Here is a 27,179-nt window from a genome sequence, read left to right as displayed (position 1 = left end):
CGAAAAGGCTATGAAGAGTAAATCTAGTGAGGAAAAGGTGCTCTTAGTCCAGAGTTCTGTGGGCTTGCTGAGGCTAACTGCTCCCCATGGAGCTCCCACTAGAATTACATGCCCTCATAAGCCTTCTGTGGTCATACTTGCACCACCAATAGGAAAGCTCAATTGATGTAATAAACAGCTGGGGGATAGCGCAGCAACATCTATAAGAACGAGCTGGGTGAAATCATGACAATGACAGTCATTGCACACCTTAGTAATAATTCTATTCAGCTTTATTTATGCAGTGCCAAATCCCAACAACAGTCATCTCAAGGTGTTTTATATTGTAAGGTAAAGACCCTACAGTAACAGAAAAAACTCCCACTGTGAGGAAGCACTTGGAGACAGCGGGAAGGAAAATCTCCCTTTTTAACAGGAAGAAGCCTCCAGAAGAATCAGGCTCGTGGAGGGATGGCCATCTGTTGACAGGCTGGAGATGAGGGGAGGGAGACAGGACAAAGACACACTGTGGGACAAAGAGCCTGAGTTTACACCTGGCTAGTACTAGGTTAAGCCTTCATAACTGCCTTCATTCTCACAGCATGGAGTCAACAAGGTGCTGCGAATATTCCTCAGATATTTTGGTCCGTGTTGACATGAAAATGACAGCAAATCTACGAAGCATCCCAAAAGATCTCTATCGGACTGAGATCTGGTGACTCGATGTTATGTTCAAGGAAACAGTTTCTGCAGTCATGGAGGGATAGGCATGATCAGCAACAGCATTCAGGTGACGGCCGGATTTCAACAATTTGATTGGTACAAGTAGGTCCAGAGTTTCAGCTGCTCCAACAGTACAGATTTTACACCTGATGGTTTTCCTGATGTAACCATCCCGTTTATCCTAACTTTTGAGCCGCACTAGGAAGTGCACTAGCTAGTGAACCCCACCTGAGGCTGGATTTGTATCTCCTGGTCTCAAATCAGAGGTCTTTCGCATGTAAGGCAAATGTGTTAGCATGGAGACAGCATGGAGGAACACCCTAAAGTACTTAAAGTGTGTCAGGAAATTATCCCCCCACACCATTGAACCACCAACACCAGCCTCAACCGATGGAGCCATGCTTTCATGTTGTTTACGTCCAAATTCTGACGTTACCATCCGAATGTCATAGCAAAACTCGAGACTCATCAGTCCAGGCAGCGTTTTTCCAGTCTTCTCTATTGTTAGCTGGTAGGAGGGTCACATGTAGCCCATCTGGTTTCAAACCACAGATGCACTAAATGGTTAATTAGATGAACATATAGTGTAATTAGCAACACTTGGTTCTTTGGACTGCTGGTCAGCACTGATTCTGCAGCTTTTGTATGCAGGTTGACACAGATGTTTGAAGAGTATACCTTTTTTCCTACCTATCATAAGCATAACTCAGAACTGCATAAAATCCATGACAAGTGTGTTTTTTAAAATAAGGACACTACAGAAGAAGAGCTTTCTGAATTCTCATAAAGGCTGTCTAAGTGATGGATTTAAAAAACCTATTTTGCAGTCGAATGATTGTTTATCCCTGCGGCTGGATGCTGACGTGCTAAGCATCACACGAACATCTTCAGGGAGTTTTGTATTTGGTGGCTGATTTTTCTCCTGTGTGTTTTAAATGATAGGTAGCTGTGTCTCCTGTATAATCCTATAAACACACATATGTAGTCTAGATACAGTTTCCAAATGTGCAGGGTTTTTTTGTCTTTACTTTATTTAAACCTGTTTCCTTTAAAAGTAAATAAAGAAATCACCAGCTGGCCACCTGCTGGAGCGGATTCACATTCCTCAGGGCTCTTGGTTTTTCAAACGTCCCCAAGACTGGAGTTATCATGCTGTTAGGAGTGAGACAGGTCAGTCTGCTGGGGCCCTTTCTCTGTCAGGAATGTCACACAAGAAGAAAAGCAAAGGCTGAAAAAAAAAAAAAAAGGAGGCACATGGCCACGGAAAGGTCCTTGAGGTCTGTGCCTCTCAACACTTTAGCTGTCCTGTCTCATAAAGAGCTTGGACACAAAGGTTTTGACACAAGCTTTCACAACCCCATGAACACTAAACTGTAGGAAATGGGGTTAGAGTTGAAATGGAGACTTCAGCTGGTGCTCGATGGAAAGGACGGACAATTAGTTCCCTGATTCTGCGTAGCTGTGGAGACAGTGACCCCGGTGTTTGAGAGCATTTTAGATGCCTTTTAAAATGCCGCTATAGTTGTAGGATGCAGGGAAATGCATCAATATTTGTTACGTCAAGAGCAAAGTTGTAGCAGAGGTTACTCGAGGAAGGGTTTGAACGCAAGGCATCAATATTATCTTTTTTGTGTATTTATTGCAGTGTAGAAACATAACACTTTTACCATTTTTTTTAGATATATAGTAAAATACATGTCAGAAAAACACAGGGTGAGGCAAAAACATCTATTTCTGGATTAGTGAGTTCATCTGGTATTTAGTAAACCCGACCAATTTTCCAACAATGCACCTGTAGTAGCATCATTTTCTGATTTCTCAGGATATTTTGCAGTTTCCCTACATAGAAACTTTGCTTATGTGGGTGTTAATATAGCTGGGTGGTCTGCCTCAGTGTCTTTGGCAAATTATCTTAGAGAACAGTGCAAGCTGGTTCATGTGCTGCTGTTGATAACTCTGTCACAACGTAGGCCTGCTTATATTTCCACAGGAGCACCCTTTCATAGTATTATTTGCTAAATTGTATAGAAAAGAGTGGGTGGGCACGCCCCCGTTCATCCGGTGAATAGGAAAAGGACGTTGAGCAGTTCTTAGGTAGGCGGAAGATCACCGGTTGCATGTGAATTCGACTGTTGCTTCAGTGTTGCTTCCGCTCCCGCACTGGCGGAACACCCCAGTCTTCGGCTGTGCTTTGAATTGCCCTGGCATGTCACATTAATTTATGCATTCAATTTTAATAAAGGCCTGCAAGGCTGGTTCGCTGTCAAGCTCGAGTTTATACGTTACCGTGACCGGTGTCAGTGCGCTTTAAAAAATTCTTATGTTTTTCAGACTGCAGTTTTAATTATCTGCAAGCCAACCCTGCACCCTTAATTTGACACTTAGTTAAGTTGTCCCTGGGGGGGTCAAAACACTTAGCAGGCACATTTTAACACTCAACAACCTCTGCAGGCACAGATACAAAGACTGCATGACAAGAAGGCGCGAGCACAAAACATTAACTAGCTTCCGCAGATATAAATGCAGAATGCGTGCTTTCTGTTTTTCTTGTAATGCTTGCAGATAAGAGCGGCTGCAGTACATGACCACTGAACAGCAGAAGAGTCCAATCAGTCGCTACTTACTTGATGAAGTAAGCACTCACTGGATCTGTATCTCCATAAAAAGCGGTTTCTCGTACGGCGCTGTTAACACGAGGCCCACGATGGCAGACCCGGACCGGGGAAAATGAAGGTTTAAGAGGGAGGGGGAAAAAGGATAGATTCTCGTCTGGAGTGCAGATATGGACCCAAAAATGTCAACTTAGCATTTAAAGCAAGCCAAGCCACTCTTACGACCCTGTCGGTGGTGTTAAAAGGTATCCAAAAGCTATCAAACTGACAAAGCCTGACGGAGCCGCAGTACATCAGCCTCTTTACTACTCTGTAAAATCTGATACATTTGTCTATGTGCATTTTATAGTATAGCACCAAAGTTTTTTTGCTACTATATCGATAGCTTTCTTTTGTTCTGAAGTCCCCTCCTCAACCCCTTCCTTTGTGAACTTTAGACGAGGGAAGAGGATTTCAAACAAAGATGCAATGCTTCTCTGAGACCGAAGCCCTAAAAGAAGTTAATTTATGGCCTGTTTGGGAGGCAGGTTTGGGCTTGAATACATAATAAGGTAGTGCACCTGCAGCCGCATACAAATGAATGGAAATGGACGGTTAGTATTTACGCCTCCCTAAACCATCGGGACCTCCTGATCTGACCACTAATTGGCCAGCAAAGAGAGATGAAGATAGCTTCCTTGTTCTCTGGCTGCTGTATCTGCAAATATCAGGTGCAGATTTGCACATAACAACTTAGCCCCCCTCTCAGTCTAGCCATTTGAATAAAAAGGGGTATCGCTAAATGGTTGGTTGCATTCATGTTTTTTGATGATGAATCAAGAAATAAACCAGGAAGTGATATAAAATTAACAATACAGTCATTCCTCGTTTATCGCGGGAGTTACATTTTAAAAATAATAGGTGAAATCTGCAAAGTAGCCAAGTTCAAACCTTTGTCCAGTATTATATTACAATCCGAAAAATACGTTAACTTGTACCTTCCTTTAGCATGTCCAGAAGTCCTACTTTTTGTGCAATGGTTAGCATCTTCCACTGCCTTTTGGGTGCTACCGCAGGTGCCTTTGATGGTGCAAAATGTTTCGTAGACATTGTTGTGTTTGTTGAGGAGAAAACTTACAAACATGCGGTACAGCACTTCGGAGTCGCACTGCTAGCGATCGAAGATTTTTGTAAAGTTGCCAAGCTGACCCCATTCTGTACTGTACAGGAGACACGGCACAGAGGAGATTGTTTGACGGTGGTCTACAGCCGATTGGGACGCAGAACGCAATACACTGTAATAAAAAAAAGCAAAAAAATCCGCGAAACAGTCAGGCCGCGAAAGGTGAACCGCGTTATATCGAGGGACAACTGTACTCGTCTCTTGAATCCGTCCTGCAGTGTTAGAAAGCGAACCCCGGTGCTTTGACAGTCCTCTCTGAGTCAACTTGGCGACAGACTTTGCGTTGATGGGAAAAGACCCCTGTGCTCAGTAAGGGACATCGGTTTGCCATGACCGGCTTGAGGAGTGAGGAAAAAAAGACAAAAGAGAATGAGGATGTATGCGGAGAAGTACTCAAGGAGTTCATGGCAGCGAGGATTAAAGTCCAGCCCTGAGGATGGTCTGAAGCTTGTTTTTAAAGGTAAAGAAGGTGTCTGCCTCCTGAATCCAACCTGGGAGCTTGTCCCACAGAAAAAGACCCTGATAGCTAAAGGTGCTTCCGCCAACTCTAGAAGTACCACAAGTAATTGGGACCTCTGGGCACAGACGTGTACATGTGCCATTTAAACGATGTCGAGTTTGGGTTGTTTCGTCTCCTTAAGCTCTCTGTTTGTAGCTGTTTTGAGCTTCTTTGTTGTGAGGCACTGAATCGCCTGCCCGCCTGGCACAGACGAACCCTCCGACCCTCGGGTCCTCGGGCTCAAGGCTAGTATGCCGGTTCAGGTATCTATCCACGCTTCAGTTCAACATCTTTGAAAAGATCCGAGCAAACTGAAAAACATAAATTTTAATAGTGTTACGCTGTTATCTGTGGGTTATAAAAAAATCCATTATAACATTTTTTTTTCTGACATGCTTTCAGTTCAAAAGAGCTTGTAATTGAACACAAAACATGAATGCCTCGCAGAAATGTGCATTACAATATCCTGCTTAATGTTTTTAAATTAAAATACCATTTCTCCATTCATACCTGATAAGATTTCCTGAGAGCAGACGCTATTTTTTTTCTTTGAAGGCAGATAATTAAAGTGTTTTCATACACGTGGATAGCTCCGCGCTGAAAGATTTATGCTTCTATCGCACGAGGGTCGTTTTCTCTTTTTCTTAATTAAGAGAGGGCATATTTGTCATTTATTAAACCAAGGTGAATTCGTGGAGTTCATCAAAACCTCATTCCATTTGCAACTTCAAAATGTATTGCAGCATTTTAGCGTCTCCTCTCTGAGCTTGTGACTTAAATTGATTTTTTCCTAATCGATGGCACGGGATTGGGTTTAGGAGTGTGGGAGTAGGAGGGGGCCGGCGCTGCACCTCAGCCAGCAGCTTCCTCGGCGGTAGCCCCCCTTTTTTTGTTTTTGTTTTTTTTATTCCCGTCTTTATGAAGCTTTGCTCGCAGGGAATGGCGCATTTTAAATGTGCGCACCTGCAAATCCCCACTTCATCTCAGGTTGGTGTAATGACAGCAGAACTGTGTATCTACTGGCAAATATAAACTTCCCTGCCAGCCCTTTGTCACCTCTGGAATGGAGATGACTGAATTGATGCACCGCCCCAATGGAGCAAAACCGTTTAAATGACAACACATTTTTGTCTCACCTTGAACCTAATTGACTGCCTGAAAGCTGGCGTTTGAAAAGTGCTGACAGCGTGACTCTTCTTGTTTGGAAACGGTAGCTATTGACAGCGCCTGTTCTGTGTTGTTTTCCGACTTCCTGTCACACAGGCATCTGTATTTCATATTCACAAGTGAGAATGCATTGTGCCTTCGGAAATAAAAGGTTTTGTGCTTTGCGGATGGTTCATTCCAGACATAGAAGGCTCATGTTATGGGCTTGATGTCGGTAGGCATTAGTATGTATCACATTCCTGCAGGAAGGAGAAGAGCAAATGTAGCCTAACTATTCGAGGTCCAATTAAAAAATGCAGAATATTATTTAGCCACTTTTTTTCTCTTCTTTGCAGTCTAGTTATTATTTCAAGAGGTGCTTGTTAACAAGACACCTGATGACAAGTAGGTTGATGACCCAGGTGTCCACCGGGGTCTCTGTCAGTCATGACAGCTCAGTGACTGGGTAACAGTTATGCTGTCACTGTAAAAAAAACAGCCACCCCCGTCCTCCTCTGATTCCACTCGTACATTGGTCTCGCCTGTGTGATGTTGAGCTGCCTTGGCGAAATGGTGGCAACAGTGGGATTTCTTAGAAGGGAGCCACAAGACTGTAATCAGTCATTATGTCAGAAGCGAGCCCCATGAGCCCCGCTCCGGCTCATTCAGCCAAATAATAAGCAGCAGATAACGGCACTGGCGTGCAGGCAGGAACAGAGCCCCCGTGGGCTACGAGCTGGAGAAACGGGGGTCTTTTGCTTGTCGCCTGCATGCGCAGAGACCTCACCTCGGTTCGAGGGCCGTATCGGGCGTTTTATGTGGCGTGCAGAATTTTTCACCCCTCTCTTCCGTTACGAGCAAACACATCTCGGGGGTCCTAATAGGCGACGTGTGCGATCAGTTAAGAAATCGACACTTTGTGTCCCTTTTGGTAATTTTCAGCATTTCGCCTAACGACTGCAAGTAGAAATGTGACTTTTTAGCTGCGATGTGGCTAAAAACGCAGAGCAAAAATGTTTTCCTTCTTAGTTAAGTTCTTATTTCAGATGTAGTACTACAGATTGTGCACACAGATGAATTTAAACGATGTTGTTTCCTCACGTAATCCAGTCTTTTTGTAATACTTCTTAATGCAGTACATTGAAAGCCTGATTCTGTCCTGATGGAGGCTGGTTGGAGACACAAATACCAGAAGCAATAAAGAAAATAAGCCCAGTAGGGTTGGGTCCCCCCCTCCCTTTCTCTTTACCCGACAATGTTTGATTTCTATTATTTTTGTATTTAAAATACACATTGGATTATTGCCAGTAAACCAACCTAAACGCAGCCACAGATGGCATCCATAAAGCCGTTTTTGTTTAGTTGTTTTCCAACGTGCAATTTCTCAAATGCCACCACAGGACTGCAGACTATGTGATATTGAATGATGAAACAGCCTCCCTCCCCCCTCCTCTTCGTAAGCCCAGATCGCTTCAGCCCCCCCCCACCCTCTCGGAGTTTTGTCATTCCATAACAAGGGTCACAGGCTCCCATTGTCTCATGCTCTAACATTCCTCAGCATGGTAGTATTGACTGGTTCTGCTGGGTGAGCGGTGCCATATAACATCCATACATCACGGGGAAGGCAGACTGACAGACAGTGGGAGTTGAGATGTCAGATCGGCCTCTCCAGGCAAATGACATCCACTCCCCTTCCTGCTCTCCACAGTGATTCTCTATCTTCTGACAGTGTGCGCTAGTTGCGAGCACCGAACCTTCCCCACATCCCCTCCACTTCTCTGTTCCTCGCGAGAACACTTGACATGCTTATGATATAAATTTTTCTTAAGGGTGGATGGCAGAGGAATAATGCTCCCTCCAATTAATGCGTTTGAAGCTGTTCAGAACATACAGTCATGCAAAGATGGAAACGTTATTTGTTCACTGACTTCCACATCATAATTGGTTCACTACCCTGTGCATGCAAAGATTGATAGCTAGATTAATCTCATCAAAATGTTAAGCTTTTATAATCTTCTCATGGACCCCTTTTAACCCTCTCATACATAATAAATGCAGCTAAAAGTCAGGTTGACATGGAGCAAATAGCTTAACACAGTAAGCATGCTAGTCCTGCTTGGGGAAATTGTGAAACTGCAGACAACTGAGTTAACTCGGGTCAATGTAGGTCAACCCTTTGTGGAATTCATTTTGCCCTTAATGATTAATAAGGTAGTAGTTATTGCTTTGGAAGCAATCAGTGGAATGCTGGAGCTCGGCAGTCATCTGTAATCCTGTTTTATTGCACCTGCTGTTGTCTTTTTCTAATATTTCTGTGTGCTGTGCAGTTTCCGCTAATGAACAAGCCGTCATCGATCGGTATGGACAACAAGGATCACCTTGTTCTGCCGTTGCCCGACTGTTCAATCCCGAAGCGTTTTTGTCTCGTCTTGAAGAGACAATCCGCCCCTTTTGACAGCGCCAAACCAAAGGTCCATTTAGCGTGAGTTGTGCTGTCACTCATGAGCGCTCTGAAAGGTTAGGCTCCTGTAATCTTGTTTATGTTTTTGGTCAGTAGTAAGCCTCCCTAAGCCAGCTTTGTGTCAAACACAGCTGGAGAGGCCTTTGCAATTGCAGCAGTGCAGAAATAATTGGTCCAGCAGCTTGGATGCAGCCATGACACACAGGTAATTTGGTAATTTCTGTCTCTCAGCTGGTGTTATCAGTGTTGGACGCCGCGTGTAAATAAAAAAAATTAGCTTCACACTTTTTCTGTCGCTTTGATAGGAATTAAACACGACAAACAAGGTTTTGCGGGTTTTCCGATTGCTTTCTGAGGTCACAGATTCCTGTTGTGATAATAATACAGGAGTTAAAATGAAGCAGCTAATATCATCAGTGTCTCGACCTCTTTTTCCATTTCTTGGTGCTGTTGTACACATCCAGTCACCAAACAGCTGGACGATAACCAACCTTCAATAATGACGGGTCCTTCATACGTGATGCCATGACATTCCTGTGGGAAGCCTTTTTCCCCTTTGAATTTAGTCCTGATGACTTGGAGCAGGATACATCCAGCTGATGGAGAAATTTGGATTGGAATGTCCATAGAAACCACTTTTAATTATACTGGCAGTAAAGGTTGAAACTGAGTTGGAATGAAGTGCTTTTTGTGCATCGATTTTTTTCGCCCTGCATCTCCAGACGCCTCTGAGGGAGGCAGAGACAATTGTAACCTTCGCTATCGCTGCACTGCAGACAAACAAGGTGGGCTTCGTGTATGACTTTCCTGCTTCTTTTTCTTTTTTAATACAATAAGAGCATGCACATCAAACAATGCTTTTTATCCAATTAGGGAGTACAACTGAATTGAAAAGGAACTCAGGTCTGGAAAGATGCCACCTGAGCACTTTATCTCGATGGGGTTTTGATGATTTTTGTGATCTGTTTTGACATCTGACAAAGTTTGGCCAACCGTTCGTGGGGATTTTTGTAACTTGGATGACAACGTGTGACAAAGCTTGTGGATGGATCCCTCGAGTTCTTTCTGCACGTTTACCCTGAGGATTCGTGCCCATTTCAGACACGGCGTCTGGTGATCTCACCTGGGTATCTGGAGAGTTACTGCCACCTTGAGTGCCCTCGGGTTCTCGTAGGAGTCCTGTCCGACTCAGCTGTGGTACACGACTCTAAAAAGAGCTTTTACGTCGGAGTCAGACGACAAGTGTATCTTTTGTTTGCCTGTTTTCAGATGACGCTTCCTCCTGTTTTCTTGAGAACTTTTCCCGACCGCGAGCTTTGCACAGTCACACCAACAGATGCGGCAATTCGTCATGCATAAGAAACCCCACTCTGGCAGCCATCTGTCTGGTTGTGTCTGTTACCATGCACCGGCAGTTTGTTTTCATATACAATTTTAATGGAATTCAAAATATGCTGAACCAATCTTACGACCTACAAGCCTTGTTTTAAAATTTCATTCTCGACCTATGCGTAACCCATGTAACTGAAACCGAGAAAGATGCTGACAGTCAACAGTTTCTGAGACCTGTGGAAAGCTTTGCCATTTGGTGTCTCGCTATCCTGTTACCTCAGCTGCGTGGATGGAACAAGTTATCACGCCCAGTTAAAATGTCGTCTGGTCCACAAACCCGATTCCTGGAGGACCAGCATCTTTTCTTATATTTCGCACGGACCAGCAGCTAGTCCGTTTCAGACATATTTTAGGCAAGAGCTGCCTGGGCTGAGTGAACACTTCATATTTAGGGCACTTAATGCCAACCACTCACTTCCTGTGAAGTCCGTGGAAAATTAATCGGCCATCACGAAAACTCTGTAGTTAGGAGTTGTGCAGTGTTACAGCAGAACTAGGGCCTGACCCATATTATCTGCTGATTTTAGCTATTTGCCAATTTCAGTCGTTTTAGGGGTATGTTGGCGACATGCGTTTGTAACACCATAAACACAAGTTGACATATAGGTATATATAGTCCAATATAGCTGATTTTTAACTTATTAAATATTGGTATTAAATGGTAAATGGACTAGTTCTTATATAGCGCTTTTCCACTCTTCTGAGCACTCAAAGCGCTTTACACAACTTGTGCATTCACCCATTCACACAAGCACAACCGACATTCACACACATTCATACTCCGATGGATGCATCGGAGAGCAATTTCGGGTTAGTATCTTGCCCAAGGATATTTGGCATGCAGACTAGGGGAAGCCGGGAATCGAACCACCAACCTTCCGATCAGTAGATGACCTGCTCTACCACCTGAGCTACAGCCACCCATGGTCGTAGTTTAAGAAGGATTACGGTTAATGAAAGGGAAATTGCAGGTCTGTGGCTGGAGGTGAAATGTTGTCTTTAATTGATAAAGTCAGATATCCAACACAACCATCCAACCATCTATAGTTGTAAACCTATAGATACAAAAAACTAATCTTAACACCACATTTGTCGCTATTCCATATTCACTTCATTGTACAATTATTATCACATTATAATAATAAATAAAAGGGTAAAATGTACTAATTTGAAATGTGAGCACATTGGAAGAACTCGTGAAACTCTGGAACATTGGATAGTTATACAATGCTATTTCTTTTTAAAGTATTTTAATTTAAATGTTCAGTAATTTATTTTGGCTAACTTTGCACCTGGCAGCTATTACATGTTTCGTAGTTATGGGAAATGAACTTTCATGAAGGATGAATACTTGGTTATGTCGGAACGCTTTTGGGGCAAGACAATTAAAACACATGGTCGTAGTTTAAGAAGGATTACGGTTAATGAAAGGGAAATTGCAGGTCTGTGGCTGGAGGTGAAATGTTGTCTTTAATTGATAAAGTCAGATATCCAACACAACCATCCACCAAGCAAACGGCAAACACTTCGTTGTGCACTGAGGATATTTGGCTAAACCAGATGCAGTGTTTGCTTTTTTTGCATTTACCGAAAACAGGTAGATATGGCACATGTGCTGCCTGCATCAAAGAGCAGCTTTTACATCAGTATGTCTTCAGTTTGCGATTGAACAGATTGCTGCTCACGTCCATGATATTTTCTTGTTTCTTGTCAGTGACAGTCTGGCATTACAGGTGGGTTTTGGGGAGGAGGGGTTAAAGGCACTTTTAGATTGTATTGTAAAGGTTATCCTTGTTTTGTTCAATACCCCGTAGAGAAAATGCATGTAAGGTAGAGAATCGGTGCCGCCCTGTCTTCTTCTAACTTTTTTTTTGCCCAGACTAGCAACTGGGGTTTTTTTTCTTCATTTCACTGAATCCAGTCACATTTGGTCTTTGCAGGTGGCCTGATGAAAACTTGGAGCTTATCTCCTCCTGTGCTGGCGAAGAATTAAACCTGTTTCTACAGCCCATATAGTAAGATAAAACAGTCCATCGCCACATGGTACCGCAGAAGCATGGAAATAATGCAATGCAGGCGTTCAGTAATAGAAAAATGCTCATCATTATTTGCTGGGCTTTTTCTCCCCTCAGGGCTACATGTTTAATATGACCCTACAAATGTGATTTAGCTGGCAGGTAGCCTTGGGACTCGGAGGAAGAGACCTTTGCCGCTCAGTACGTGGCAACATTGTATCTAGGTTAAGGTTATCGGCTGATAGTGGATATTTTGAGCAGCAGAGGAAATCTTACAGAAGAGGCGCGTTATTGGGAGTTGAGGGGTTTTAGCTTTGCACGAAGGACAAACAGCACATACAACAAAAACCTTTCAAACTCGCTGGTTACTTTCCCGTTCTCTGTGATAATTTGCCGTTTGATCCCTTCACAGCACCTACCCGCATCTTCCGTGTAAATGTTGTGTTGCCGAGCATCAAATTCCAAAGACGTGTTTTCCGTCAACTCTCATCCCACCCCGTCTATATTCATCCCCGATTCAATTACTTTTTTGGATTCAGCGGAGACTCGTTCTATGCTATATTGCTCTCCGATGCGTTTTGCCACCCCACAGATTTATGTCGGAGCTGAAGGATGGCTGTCCAATTTTCTGCATGGATAGCAGTGCTGGTGGCATTGTGTCTGTGTGCGCGCGTGTGCGTGCGAGCGTTTTAAAAGCTCTTGTCAGATGTGCGTTAAAGACGTATGGACCACACTGTCGTGCGATTCTTCCGCGCGTTGCCCATTTCTGTCACATCCTGCCGTTAGCTTGTGTATCACAGTGGTTTGTCATGCGAGTTGCTTTGATCTGTCTGTGTACGCGTGCGCGCTGGTGTGCGTTGTGCTGTCACTTTGTTCCTCCTTGTAAATAAGGCGAGAACGCCGAGCTGGAAATGAGTCAAAGCACTTACATTAGTTGTTGAAGTGTTTTGGAGAGTAACTGATGGTGTACGTTGGACTTTAGGCCTTGCTGCATATTGTGGATGGATGAAATGGAAATCAAACTGTGCTATATTATGATGAAGTGTACAACTGCGCACTTGTCCCAGTGCAGATTAAACCATCTGCTTGTGACTTTCTGACTGCTCCCCGCGTGACCTGAGACTGTGCAACGAACATCAAAAAACATGAAAAACATGAAATGCAACTGCACAAACAAGCACTTTCTGTATTCCTTTGGTAATTCCTCAGCTATTGTGTTCATTTCCACCTCGATATGTTTATTAGTGGACTCGAGTTGCTTCTTATTTACGTGACACCTTTCTGGACACGCACACCTACTCTGAAGGGTCTCGGTGCAGTTATTTTGGTCCTCACTCGAGTCCAATTACTGTGGTTACATGTGCACATAGAGGAGGAGTGAGGAGTGTTTGTCCTCTGGGCCTCACCTGTAGGGTGTAGAACCGCTGCCTCAGTTCATCCACTGTCTAAAAGGAGCTGTTTTAGCTCCCGTCCCCCTCCTTTTATCTAACGTTCATCAAATTGATCAAAAGGTTTCCACAGCAGGTAGGTGGGACACCCGCTGTGGGAGATAGCCATATTGGGAATATCCACTCTCACTGACATCATACAGAACCAAGCGAAGAAAACCTGTCAGAAGCCGCTTTTGGAGCATTTAGACCCTGAGCTTTTGTTTAAGATGGCTACATTGTTACATAAATAAAGACAAGGCTCACATGCCCACTTTATTCATCCACACAGAGACCTGTTGGTCCACATTAAACCCAGTTTTTAGCTCGAGGAGTCAAAGTTATCAGCGCAGAAACTGTAGACAACCTCAATCTGTCACATATCAGTGGACAGCTCCCCAGCGTGAGGTCACACAGCCCATTACTGCGGCGATGCCATTATGTCTTTCTCTGTAGTCAGAGTGAAAGGTTGCCGTGCCCCCGGATGACCACCCCCACCTCACAGGGGTCCTGTGATATCTCGGTTGTCTCCTTCCAGGCCTGAATGGGCACATTGTGCTGCCGCCCGCTGCTGTTCTGCAGACCACTAGGTTCCTTCACACACACCTGTCAAGCCATGTCCTCGGCGCCTTGGGTACTGCGGCACTCCACAGCCACCCCCTCCTTCCAGCACACACATGATCGCTGAACCTTTGCACACCCGTAGAAACACACGCACGCACACATCCGAAAAGCAGTGATACATGAACAAATAATCACTTGGACCTATGTAAAGACGCGGGCGTGTATACACAGAGACACACACAATTGAATTTCGCCTAAACACAGAGCATGCATGCATTCACATGGAGCAGCACCCAACAAACACACACACACACACCGTTATAGAGTTGGAGTTTATTGGAAACACGCCTCGCTCGCTAAGCCAAAAGTTATATTCAGTGTGGAGCTCGGCTTCAGAATTCAGAAAGGGTCAAGTTCCATATTTGACTGGATGGGGACGGCAAGGGCAGGAAAGGTTGGTCGGGGTGCACGCATTTGCACATGGGACCCCCTTCCCATTGCATTCAGGAGTAAATTACCTGTAACCCGATCCACAGGTTCAATCAGTTGCAGATTTTTGGTCTTGAAGCGGAGAGGAGGCCTGCTTCGGGGATAGCCACAGTATCCCTTTCTCACAGGGAAATACATATACCGTAGTTAACGTTAGCTCCGAAAAGATTATCCAGTTAAAAAGTAACTAATTTGAAAATGACTCATTAATTAGTTTTGATTACCGTATTTCCCGGACTACAAAGCGCACCTAAATATTAGCCGCACAAGCTAAAATCAGGGGAAAATCCTGTTTTGTACATACATTAGCCGCACCTGACCAAAAGCCGCAGGTGTTTCAATGTTGACTTATCATATGTAAGAGAATATGCACAAAGGGAATTGTCAGGAAAGAGATGGCTGTTTGGAGACATCACTTTTATTAATATTTTGAAAAACAAGTTATGGGTACATATTTGCACATGTAGTACATAACAATAACCTACAGCACACCAGAACAATAGATTCGGCCTACCTTTTAGGCTCAGGTGCAGTGACACGGCTTTAACAAGAAGAAAAGTCAGTCATTCACCATCTTTCTCTTCTTCCTACGCACTAAAACCAAGTCCTCTTCTCCAGTGTCGGATACGAACAGGCTCAGGATGGCTTCGTCATCCACTCTTCTTCTCTCCTTCGGTGTCACTTTCAAAACCAAAGAAATCCTCATTGTCAGTGTCAGAGTCGAACACCCTCAGAAGGGCCGTGGCGGTGTCCTCCTCTTCATCATGCAGCAGTCCAGCCCTTCAAAATCCGTTGGTGATCGTGGATGTTTTCACACTTTTCCACGCTGTCAGAATCCACCGGTGGAGTTGGGCATAACTTGCTTTTCGCAAGTTTATCGCCGCTCATCATCCACGACTCCCGCTGAACGCGTAGCGCTACTTTGAAGTTTGTTTTTCGCGCTACTTCGTACGGCACTACGTTGCCTGGCGGACGGACATGTGACTAACATACCACTCTTGAACCCCGATCCTTCCGCCAGGCAACGTAGTGCCGTACAACAGCGGAACAAACAAAACAAATCGTCTTACGATATGACAAAAATCATGGACAATCCATAGAAAAGCCGCACCTGACTAAAAGCCGCAGGGTTCAAAGCTTGTGCAAAAAGTAGCGGCTTATAGCCCGACATTTACGGTAATTATTTTGGAGCTGCTATTTTCAATAGTACAAAAAGATTCGTGGCTCTGGAGAATTTTAAGGGTAATTTTCACAGTTTTCTGCTGTTTAGCAGTCTAAGCGATTAGCCCTGAGTCATTACAACTCTGAGAAAGCTGACAGGTTTAAGCTCTCAATCAGATCCAATTGTCTTTCACTTTTTTCTTGGGTTGCTTGGGTTTATTTTAGGACCTCTCATAGACTCAACAACCGGCCAATTTATCTAAAATCGTTCCAAAATGTCACGGTTCTACGTGACTTGACACACGCGGGAAAAAGCACCCAAGCGTGCGTCCTGATCTGTCGAACGCACTCCTCTGTTTTATGACGTCTCATTTGCATCTTCCCTATCTGTCTCTCTCTCTCCGTGGCCTTGCGCCGGTAGCCCTTCACAGAACAAACGCGCCTCTGCGTGTGACATTATCATCAAAGAAAAATGCTAAATGCCTCGATTGTAGATGCACGCGCCGTGCACCCTCGTGAAGGACCTACGTGTCAAGTCCCACTAGTGTTACCCATACAATTTTCCCCTCTATTGACTTTTATGTTCTGTTGCAAGGTTGGTCATCATGGTGGGAATATATATGCATTCTAAATAAAGACGTGTGTGATAGTAATAATGATATTGCTCTACCAAGGTAAACAGCTCTGAAGAGGGAGTTGTGGTGTGAATGTGGTGTTTTGACAGCTTTATTTTTTGACCATAGGTTTTTGCACGTTTGGCGTTGGCTGCTTTTTTTTGTTTGTTTTTTAGAGAAGCCTCTCTGAGCTTGGCTTGTTGGTGAGATCATGTGATAACACAGAAATCTGGCTGTGGCTTGAGAAGCAATCTAGGGCCCGAGGACTACAAAAACATGATATTTACATAAATATTCAAACGCATGAGCCTGCATACACCCACGTATGAAAATTTAAAATCGAGGTGCCGCGTACCACTTTAGCTGAATGCTTTATACTCGAGGCTATGTGTTCATCGACTTGTTTTGTTTGTGCTTTTCTTCCCCCCCCCCCCCCCCCCCCCCCCGTTTTTTAATAAATATGTCCACAGACAAAAGCTCGCAAACAAGAGTACGCGTGCATGCGGCGCAGACTAACCTACAGACTCGTATCCCAGTGTTCGTCCCTCTCCAATTAAGACCAATTAGGGCCAGTGTATGAGAAGGTCTTGTGGGGATGCACTGTAGTGCTCAATGCTGTACATCCCTCATCATCTCTTCTCATTTGTATGCCAGAGCGGTGTGAGAGAGAAATGGGAGCTACAGGGAAAGCATAAAGAAGATGATAGAAATGATGAGGGCTTAAAAAAAAGAAAGGAAAAGGTGAGAAGAAAAGAACGGGGGAGTGGGTGAGGTGGGGTGGGGGTGGGGGGGATCTACGGCAGCTAAAGCAGGGATACAGAGAGGCGAAGAGGTAGCGAATTAGTGAGCCTCAACAATGAGGAAGCAGACACGTAACTATACATAATCTACCTGCAGTTGGCAGCTACCTCAGTCAATTGTTATCAGCTTCCCTTGAATTTAATGTGACCCTTGGGAGTGTAGATGCTGCCCATGCATTATAAATGCTGCCCATTGATTTCAGTTGGTGAGCTTTCCCTCCCCTCAGAACGAGCAGGCTCTGACTCACCGTGATTTCTTAAGTGACCGTGGTGTGCAGTATAATTCATTAAAATCGCGTTTCACGAACGGAGCCCTTGTTTTTATTTCGCAGTTTGACTTGTTAATTGTATCAGTGAGATTTAAGCACTTCAAAATCATCTGGATAATATTATAAGGCATATGAGGACCTATGGGGGTCTCCGTTGGTCTTTCAGCTCCGTCCGTGGATCAGGTTTATTCGGCACACCCTACGCTCCAGTTTCTGGTATTCCTGGGTTTGTTTGTAGCGTTGCCTTGCAGGGAGGGAGGCATGAATGCTAGGTTTCCCGGCTGAATATTGCAGTGCAGGGAGACCAGCAACACTACTTTACATCGCCTGTCCGTGGTTTTAATGCAATGGCCGATCGGTTATGTCACAGGTGTCGAACTCCAGGCCTCGAGGGCCGGTGTCCTGCAGGTTTTAGATGTGTCCTTGAACCAACACAGCTGATTGAAATGGCTAAATGACCTCCTCAACATGTCTTGAAGTTCTCCAGAGGCTGGTAATGAAGTAATCATTTGATTCAGGCGTGTTGACCCACGGTGAGATCTACCTGCAGGACACCGGCCCTCGAGTCCTGGAGTCTGACACCCCTGGGTTATGCGAAGCTTCCTCCACACGGAGCCGCAATAGTTACATTTGGTGAGTGTCATGGCACGTTATACTCGAAGTGCAGTTTACCTGAGGGTGCAAATGGAATCTTTATGAAGCCTGGTTATTTCTGTCTCCAAGAGCAGCTCATTTTAAAGTCCGTATAATCTATGAAATAGCTGCAAGTAGGCGAATAAGTACCAACATGGCGTATTACATACTTCACAGAGGAGTATGTAGGTTACTTAAGGCTGTCTGGGCTTGTAAAAGATGCCGCCATTTCAATACATTTTCTGTTCATTAGCCATATCTCCTTTGCCTTTGGCCCCGGCGTGCTCGGGCCGGCTTGTCAGTTACAGTGTCACAACTACAGGGTCATTTAATTTAAAGGCCTGCTCCGCCGATTAGAGCTTTTGTGGTGAGCCGCCGTGACTACTGTAATGCGAGTGTTTGGGTCAGCGATGGGCACAATAGCTTAGTTACTCTCGCTGACTTCCTCACTATTGCCTCTCTCTCTCTCTCAGCACATTTTCCACTTGGCTGATAAAATAAGCCACTCTTTGATGAGCTTTCGGCAGGCCGCGGCGTTGTGCTTCAATAAATGCTTTTATAAAGACACACCACAGGCTGTCGACTCGGATCAGTCATACAGCGGCCGCCTGCGTCCGCTTGCCGTCTCATATTGGGACGCCATGTCCTGATAACGGGTTGTTTTGATGCATGATGATAAACGGGTAAAAAATAAAAAGTTCTGTAATGGACAACTTTTCTTCAAAGTGATTTGTTGTCTATGTTAAGACAGTATGAATGCTTAGGTAACCAGGAGCTGTAGCAAAGACAGCAGAGAAGCAATCCATAGAAAGGAAGGCCACTGCAAATGTAGTTTTCCTTTTAATATAAACCCCACTACATTCAGTGTCTTGACGTATTTACATTCTGTAATATAGGACCATTTTATATAGTGAATCTCATTGTCTGGCACCGCAAGCAGGTAGAGTAGGCACTTTTCTTTAGCAGTGCTCACACAGTAGCTGTTCAAGCATCGCTTGCTGCCTCCAAAATTCTGGGATTTGTCCTGTTAAAGCACACTGATGTAGTCGGTGAGGCGGCTGTGGCTAAATCTACTTTGTCTTGTGCCGCTTGTGTTGCTTTCTCTCCTCTTATTTTTAGCTCTTGGTAGTTGGAAACAACACACTCGGGCTGAATGCTTTATCTGGGCAGGAACAACATAAGCTAGCAGTTGTTTTGTATGCTTTTGTGTAGGTGTGTAATTGCTTGTTCAGATTAAAGTGTTCTACATACTTACTTATACTGTATACATAAATACTAAACTAAATCTGCAATAGCCAGCTCTGTGCTCTTTGATTAATTCACTTTGCTGTTATCAACAGAGACTTTGTAGGATAATTAAGGCCGGGAAGTCAGCTCGTTTACTCGTCCTTTGAAGGAAAAGCTAGACAGCTGCCACCAGGCTCAAATGCACACTCACGAACGTGAGGAAAAATGCTGCTGCCATACACTAGAGTGTCATAAGGCCGGGATAGCTTGCACTGCTTGCACTTCCTTCTTTAGTTTTGTTAAAATTAACATTACAAACCACGGTGTAACCGTAAATCTTACACAGAAGAAAAGCACGGTTACACCCAATATTACTGTCAGGCGTGGTCAGAAATATGGCCTGCTGCTCTACAACCACACTCAGCAGTGATATTCAGCACACTGTACCACAATGAATCACTTTTGGGGTGTGAAATCAAATTCAGGTTTAAGTTCATGGCAGCGAAAGCTGGATAGTCATGCTGTGTTTCATCACTTTGTAATTTGGAAAGCACTCCTTTTGCCAAGGGGACTGAAAGGAAAAAAAAAGAAACAGGCTACAGTGGATAATGTAACAAAGAAAAGAAGCAGTTTTCTCTGTCTTAATGCAATGGAGTTGCTACATACTGTACAGAGCCTCCTTTTGCGCTCATGCGTTTCACCAATTGGCAATCATGCACTTGTGGATATCCAGTGAGCCTGGCTAGCTTTCTTGGCACTTCAACAAAATTCTTTTACTTTGCTTTCCCGGTGCCTCCTGCTCTAACTGGTGGCATATCCTTAGCAGCCGGTGAAAAGTTAATAACAGGATGTAAAATTAATCTCAGTCTCAGTTGTCTCACAACTGAGACTGAGATTAACATGCAAGCCTTTTCTCTACTTGCCATTATTAGAAATACCAGCCTTTACTCGGATGTTTTAATGCAAAACTCTAAAATGCAAGCATGCACAGACTAAAGCGTTTTTTCTGTGCATGCAAGAATGCCAAGCTTTTTGATTAAACATGCTATGTTCACGTCTTGCTTACTTCCAGTTAAAGTCAGGATGCTTTTTAAATCACGGATGGATTATTTTATTAACAAGTAACAATTATACCTATAAGTAACAAAAATACACTTTTTAGAATTAGAAATTCTTCCCTTAAATGCATCCCACTGCAAGGATTTACACACTACGGGGCAGGTTCAGGGCTGGTTTTGGGCAACAAAGATAAGAGATGAGAGGAGATGACTAGCAGCCAGCAGGTTGCTGCTTTGAGCATCTCTCCGAAACGACTGTTTCTGCACATGATTTCTGACAGAAATAGGCATATTTCCAGCTTTACCTTACAAGCCCCACTTTAATTGAGGTTCTTACAATAGTTGCAATAAAAGGAAGATGAAAATAATCAGTGAGTAAAGTTGCAGTGCCTGCGGTAAATGTAGCTCAACCTGTAAATAAAAGGATGAAATCAAAAAGCTGTTTAAAATCGTTGAATTTATTGCAGTCTGTTCAAATGAAGTTGATTGGTATAAGCTTGAATGGATACCAATCACATTATACTTAATTATTAATTATGCAAATAAAGACACCTTTAATTGTATATATTTCACATGTATTTTACTCAGATGTGCAGTTTTCTAAAAAAAAAAAAAAAAAAAAAAAGTAAAAAAGAAAGAAAAAGAAAGTAAGAAAGATGCATTTTACTCAAAATTACTGCTTCATGTTTATTGAGGGTGAAATTAGAGGGTGGCTCAAAACCAGACACCAGCTCTTGTATTGGTTTTGGATCAATACCAGTGCGATCAGATCGATACTTTGTTTCTACAATGCAGCCCACTGAACTCTATTAAGTACATGTTGTTTTTTTGGAAATCACGCATTATGAAAACTGTCTGAACCGTTTTGTGTTGATTGTCAAGTCTGTTTTATTTATAGCTGATACACATTCCAGGACTCCAAATAACCCAGTTTCAAAATACATGAAAAGCCAAAAGATGTTACGTTTTGTTGCATTAACAAGATACTGTGGAAAGTACAAATCACACTGATTTAGTGGTCATTAAAGTGTTTTTAGAGGTTGCAAATAGAGGATAATTTATCACATAAATGACACATTTCTCTACTCCACATGAGCTGCCTTTGTAGGTTAAAACCCGTGGTATCGGTATTAGTATTGGTAATTTTGGCCCTGTAATTAGTTGGGATTGGTATCTGTATTGGTAATATTGGCCCCCATGTTTACTTGGTATTGGTATCGGTAATTTTGGCCTTGTAATTACTTGGTATTGGTATCTGTATTAGTATCGGTAATATTGGCCCCCGCGTTTACTTGGTATTGGTATTAGTATCGGTAATTTTGGCCTTGTAATTACTTGGTATTGGTATCTGTATTAGTATCGGTAATATTGGCCCCCGTGTTTACTTGGTATCGGTATTAGTATCGGTAATTTTGGCCCTGTATTTACTTTGTATCGGATCGATACCAAATCTGTAGTATCTCACAGCACTACTGTAAATGTACACTTTCTTATGTTTTGCTAGGCTGCTAATTGAGTGCAATCCTTTAAAAACTCATCTTTAAAGGAGCAGCTAATATATGGATAAGGTGGCATGATTGTTTGCAGTTAAAAAATGTATATGATTATACAACACTGGTAAAGTAGACATTGGTAGTGTCTGTCTCCAACAAGAAAATTAGGTGATTTTCCAGATAATGCGTCGGTCATTCAGCCTTATGGATGTATATTTCTCTGTCCAGAACTCACTGATGATGTGTTGGAAGCCTCACCTCCCAACTACTGCCAGTACTTTAACACTAATGATTGGACGAGAGCAGTAAATTTGGCTCTGATAGTGTTTCTGCTGAGTGCGAAAGACCAAGGAGAGCAGCAAGGAGTTTATAAGAGGTAAATGTGTAAAATTAAAGCTCTGTCCAGTTGCTGTAATTACTGTTAATTAGGTTTGATCAGAAAAAGAAGTGAAATCAAGCGAAAGCACACGATGAAAGCCTACCATACCGCCCAGAACATAATTTTTGCTTTCTGTTCTCGGTGCAATTGATTTCTCCTTTTTGTGCAGCAGTATGTGGTTAGGATTGTTGCAATATGGTGCGACCGTGCTCCTTTCCAAACACTTGCAGGCCTGCTAAATGACTGGCAGATGCTCTGTTGACCAAACTAGTTTCAGCAGTTCAGCTAAATTGACCTATCGCATCTGTTTTCTCTGCCAAAGTCTCAAATTTGATCAAACATAATGAACAGCAGATTTGATGAAGCACGTCCCCGGCACTTGTTCGAAAGCCAAGACCGGTTGGCCATTGTGCCTAGATAATATTTAGAAATTTGGCAATATAATTGAGAGCCATTCTTTTTCTTTTCATTTGCAAGCATCTTTGCACAATCTGACAGAAGTAAAGGAATCATTTCACTAAGTACCTTTTTTTTTTTATCATTGGCACACATGCACAAATTATAGACTCTCGTTTTCCCAGTGTCTCTGTCATTTTAAATCACAGCCAGTGCTTTTAAAAGAGACGTGGACATGAGGCGGACAACCCAAATAGGTGAGAGGAAAGAAAAAAAGGTTGTTTTAATTAAGTCAAAAGGAAAATCTACCTAATTTGCATAGTAAACACAGTGCTACCGATTAATCCTTTTTCTTTTTTTTGTTTTTAGCTTATTATTCAAGACCATCCAGTGTCATAGACACCTCAATTACAAAAGCTTTGGTGCTCATCAGTTTTATGATTGCATGTGAGATTTAATTATAAATCATGTAATGATTGTTTTGCGTCACAATAACAAAGAGAACAGCTCGTCGTGTGTTTCATCAGGGATGCCGAAGAATTGCTCTTTCCCAGAACCGCTGAATGCCATTTGATTTTACCTCTGTGTGCATGCTCTTCATTAATACGTCTATAATTAAACCTAACCACTTCACCCCTCGCACACGGATATGGTGCCAGCACAGATATAAATTGAATGCGTTCAGTTGAAATATATATAGTGAACAGGGCAACGCTAAGGATGGGAGACGAGAAATCTCTGAAAGAAAGCACTCCAAAGATGGATTGATACGATGGCTAAAGAGGCAGGGAGGGATAACGAGGGGAAAACTGGAAAGTGTGAAAGGTGACTGGGGGAGGTTGCCATCAAAATGCTAATGTTGTGTGGGATATTTACTGCAGAGTGTTAATGTAGTTTAAAACAGGCTCTTTGTCCTGCAGCCCATCACCAAGCTCCTGTTGGGCCCTAATAAATCAGCCATTAAAAGCTGATGTGACCTGAATAGCACTTCATACAGCGGCAATCGGGCCGTAGCACCAGTATGGGAACCAGAAAGCAGCTGAAAAATTTATGAAGATGCCACTTAATAACGGTCGACCCAGAAGCGAGCAAAATAAAAAGTGTCTGTGTGATGTGGCTTGGAGAAAGTAACGCTTGGACTCCTTTTTTTTTTTTTTTAATTTTTTGGTTTTTTTTAAGTAAATCTGTGTCATACAGTAGACGTGCAGATGCCTCTTCATGTTGGCAGACGTTAAAGGTTCCTGCCTTTTAATTGCGTCCCCTGTCGCCCGTTTGGAGAGAATACAGCGAGAGTCGGTGTGTTGCTCTAACATAAGTATGCCCTGCTCTAACTTTTGTGTTCTCTTCCAGGACAGGAAGTGCTTTCCCTATCTGGAATGTGATATACGGGATTTGTTCAGCAGCAGCACTCAAGGACCGCTCTCCTCTCTCGAACTGAGGTATTGTACACTTTTTATCAGCATTTCTGACAGCATCAGACTGTAAATGTACGGCGGCCCTGAGAGTTTAGACGCACTGCAGCTTAAGAAAACACCAGCAAATCGAAAAAAAAAAATGCTGCAAAAGCACACAAAAAGTCACAAATTCAATTCAACAACAGTTACCTCAAGGGACTCTATAATACTGTCAGGTAAAGACCCTACAATAACTCAGACTTGGCGACAGTGGCAAGGAAAAACTCCCTTCTAACAGGAAGAAGCCTAGGGACAGGAGGGGCAGTCATCAGCCGTGATTGGCTAAAGGCGAGGGGAGGAAGTTGGGATGAACGACACACTGTGGAAGAGACAAGCTAACAGTAAATGGCTAATAGCAAACACGTAGCTACAGCATTATATGAATGATATCTCTGCGTTATCATCAAAATAATGTTGGTCAACATCACAACGGACCAATCACAAACACTCAGTTAGCATTGGCGAAGAAGTTAGCTAATGCTATTAAAAGCTACCATAAGCAAACCGAAACGAGTAACCTAAATTTGGCGGACAGCAAAGCTAACTTGATAATATATTTATTAAAACACACGTTACCATGGCATCTTCTTATCGTTTACACCGGTGAATCCTACTTCTTTTAAGGGTGTCTCAGTGCAATTCTTCCCATGTTTTGGTTGCTATCATTTTTGCAGCTGGTCCGTCACACTATCGTCTCCCCAAAAACACTTTTATTTTGTGAGATTTTTTTTCCTACTTCTGTTGTCTTTGGCGTTCTTCTAGTTGCTGGTGTTTTCTTCAGTTGCGGTGCGTTTGAACTCTCAGGCCCAGCAAATGGGCCTGAAAACGACTCCGTGCAAGTCATGAATATGCAGCGCAACCCAGATTAAGTCTGCAACCCATACACCACCAACCCCACCCAGCACAGCACAGTAATGAAGAGCATTCATGTGGGCCAATTGGGCTGGTACTCTGCGCGCAATAGGATGTTTATGAAAATGATTCACGATAGGTGCTCATCTTCATATGCAAATCTGTGGGACACCACTGTTAGGCCTCTAATTTGTGCCGGCGGCGGCGAGGAGGGTGTTTTTTTTCTTTTCTTTTCTTTTGGTCGGTAACCATACGTATCTACGGAGCGTGCTTGGATTTCATTCCCTGATGCAAATGATGTTTTCGGTGTAATCATGCAAAAGCACAGCTGGCTTCCATTTCTCCACACCTCGAGCCTGTTGCTCCCCCGCACCCCCTCACTGCTGACTCTTAACCACCAGAACCTTCCTTGCGCCGGGCTCCTGTCTCCTCTTCCCGTCTGTTTGCCGTTGTTGTCTCCTGCAGCCCTTGTGTTTGCTCTCTGCTTCTTGTAGTTATCTTCTTTCCCTTTCCTGTGTCACTTGCCATACCAGCCCTCCCCTTTTCATCCCATCATCACACACACACACACACACACACACACACACACACACACACACACACACACTTCTCTCCACTGCCACCACCTCCAAGCAACCCTCTTCATATTGAATGGATCCACTAGCCTCGGTGCCTCCTGCGGTGAGCCTGGATTGAATTCAATTAGGGAGATTGTTTGCCCTGCAGAGTTTACTGGTGGGCTCCGTGGATGATAGGTTTGCCTGCCGACTTCCCCTTCTCCCCACGTCCTCCTCCTCCCTCACTCATACACACACACTCTTCCACACACAAAGACACACCACTACATCCATCTACCCTGTTTCCCCTTCATCTGACTCAGTGTAGACACCCTTCCTTTCCTCTTTCTCCTAACAACTTCCTTTTGGCAGTGCACTTGCCTTTCTATTTCCATTTCCTTCTTTTTTTTTTGGTGTGTACACTGTTTACGTTGCTTTTCAGGCCCTCGTTGATGTTTTTATGCTATTTTGTGACATCGCATTCAACATGATCAAGGCATAAAAATTGGCACAGTGGGGAAAATGTGTCATATCACCTCTTTGATAAGACCACAGGGACTCATATTCTTCATGAGGCTGTTTCGTGAGAGTTGCTGGGATGGGATTTTTCAGATGGGAACTGTTTTATTTGAGCTTAATCCCAGCAGCTACACACACACATTTCAAGATAATCCCCACCCCCATTTTTTGTTCCAGAATTAATTTTCCCATTTTCTAGCATATCCAGCATAAAGGGAAGGGCAGTAAATGTTGCTGACATAGGAGTAATGGCCACATTAGTTGCAAGGTGAAAATAGAATTGTGCTGTCATTTGAATAACATTGAGAGCAGCAGGCGGTACTTATGCATGCTGCTGGCTTGTAGTTTTAGATATGAAGTGAAAATCTGGTACAGACATAATGGCCCTGGTCTCTGTTCTGTGTAGAAACATATTTCAGGGACTTGTCCTGTAACCCGCTGCTTTCCTTCAGATGTCACGCTGTGTGACTGTGTACCAGTGCTCCTCAGAAATCAGATACTGTATTAGTGCTGAAAGATGTCAAATGAATTAAAAGCTAGGCATCGCTTTGATGATAAACGTCCTAATGCACTCTGACGTGGAATTACGACCTTCGTTTGATGTACCTTTTTTTTGCCTGATTTGTGGTCACTGCCGATTATGTTTAATTCACTTGAAGGCAATGACTTTGTGGGGCTTTAAAGAAAACGTTTGATTTACAAACAAGTGTCATTTGGCAGAAGGATATTTTTCAAGCTAATACGCGAGAAGAATCCTAAAGTAGACCGATTATACTTCCTTTTTCTCTGATACTTGTGCTGTTACAAACCTGTAAATGGTAAATGGCCTGTATTTGTATAGCGCTTTTCTAGTCCCTAAGGACCCCAAAGCACTTTACACACCCAGTCATCCACCCATTCACACACACATTCACACACTGGTGATGGCAAGCTACATTGTAGCCACAGCCACTGACCAAATGCTCAGATGCTCTTGCTTTAGCCTGCGCTAAACACTCAGTTTCAGGTGCTGTTTTTCTACTCTTGTGTCTGATTGATGTCAGAGGCACAGGATTTCCTTATATGGTCATCTCAGGTTCATTGTTTGTTTATTCATGCCACTTCATGCTAAAAGACACGGCTCTTCCATCTGTAAAGAGCAAGATCGAGGTATCAGAACGCAAAGTGTAACTACCGTTATATTGCCAAACTGTGTCCAATGTTTACAGTTTGTTTCCGGAGGTCCACAATGTCAAGACAAAGAGTTTCAATGCCCACGAGCACCAGGTTTTGTTTACCTGACAAGGAGCAGCCAATCA

General features: G+C 43.4%; 1 protein-coding gene across 12 annotated transcripts in view; it reads left to right on the top strand.

The window, feature by feature from the left end:
• LOC146580351 (adhesion G protein-coupled receptor L3) overlaps positions 1 to 27,179 on the top strand; it is a 265,146-nt gene that overhangs the window by 4,525 nt on the left and 233,442 nt on the right. For all 12 annotated transcript variants that reach the window (XM_085267042.1, XM_085267034.1, XM_085267033.1 and 9 more), the window contains exon 2: positions 23,850 to 23,938. The gene's annotated coding sequence lies outside the window, so the exon portion shown is untranslated. The remainder of the gene's footprint in view (positions 1 to 23,849; positions 23,939 to 27,179) is intronic.

Source organism: Mchenga conophoros, linkage group LG3 (assembly GCF_057382185.1).
Source record: "Mchenga conophoros isolate Kocher_MC1m ecotype Shallow Benthic linkage group LG3, M_conophoros_male_GT1.1, whole genome shotgun sequence".
In the NCBI taxonomy this organism is placed as follows: domain Eukaryota; kingdom Metazoa; phylum Chordata; class Actinopteri; order Cichliformes; family Cichlidae; genus Mchenga; species Mchenga conophoros.
The sequence above is the reverse complement of the archived record's forward strand: the minus strand, read 5'-3'. Positions and strand labels throughout refer to the sequence as shown.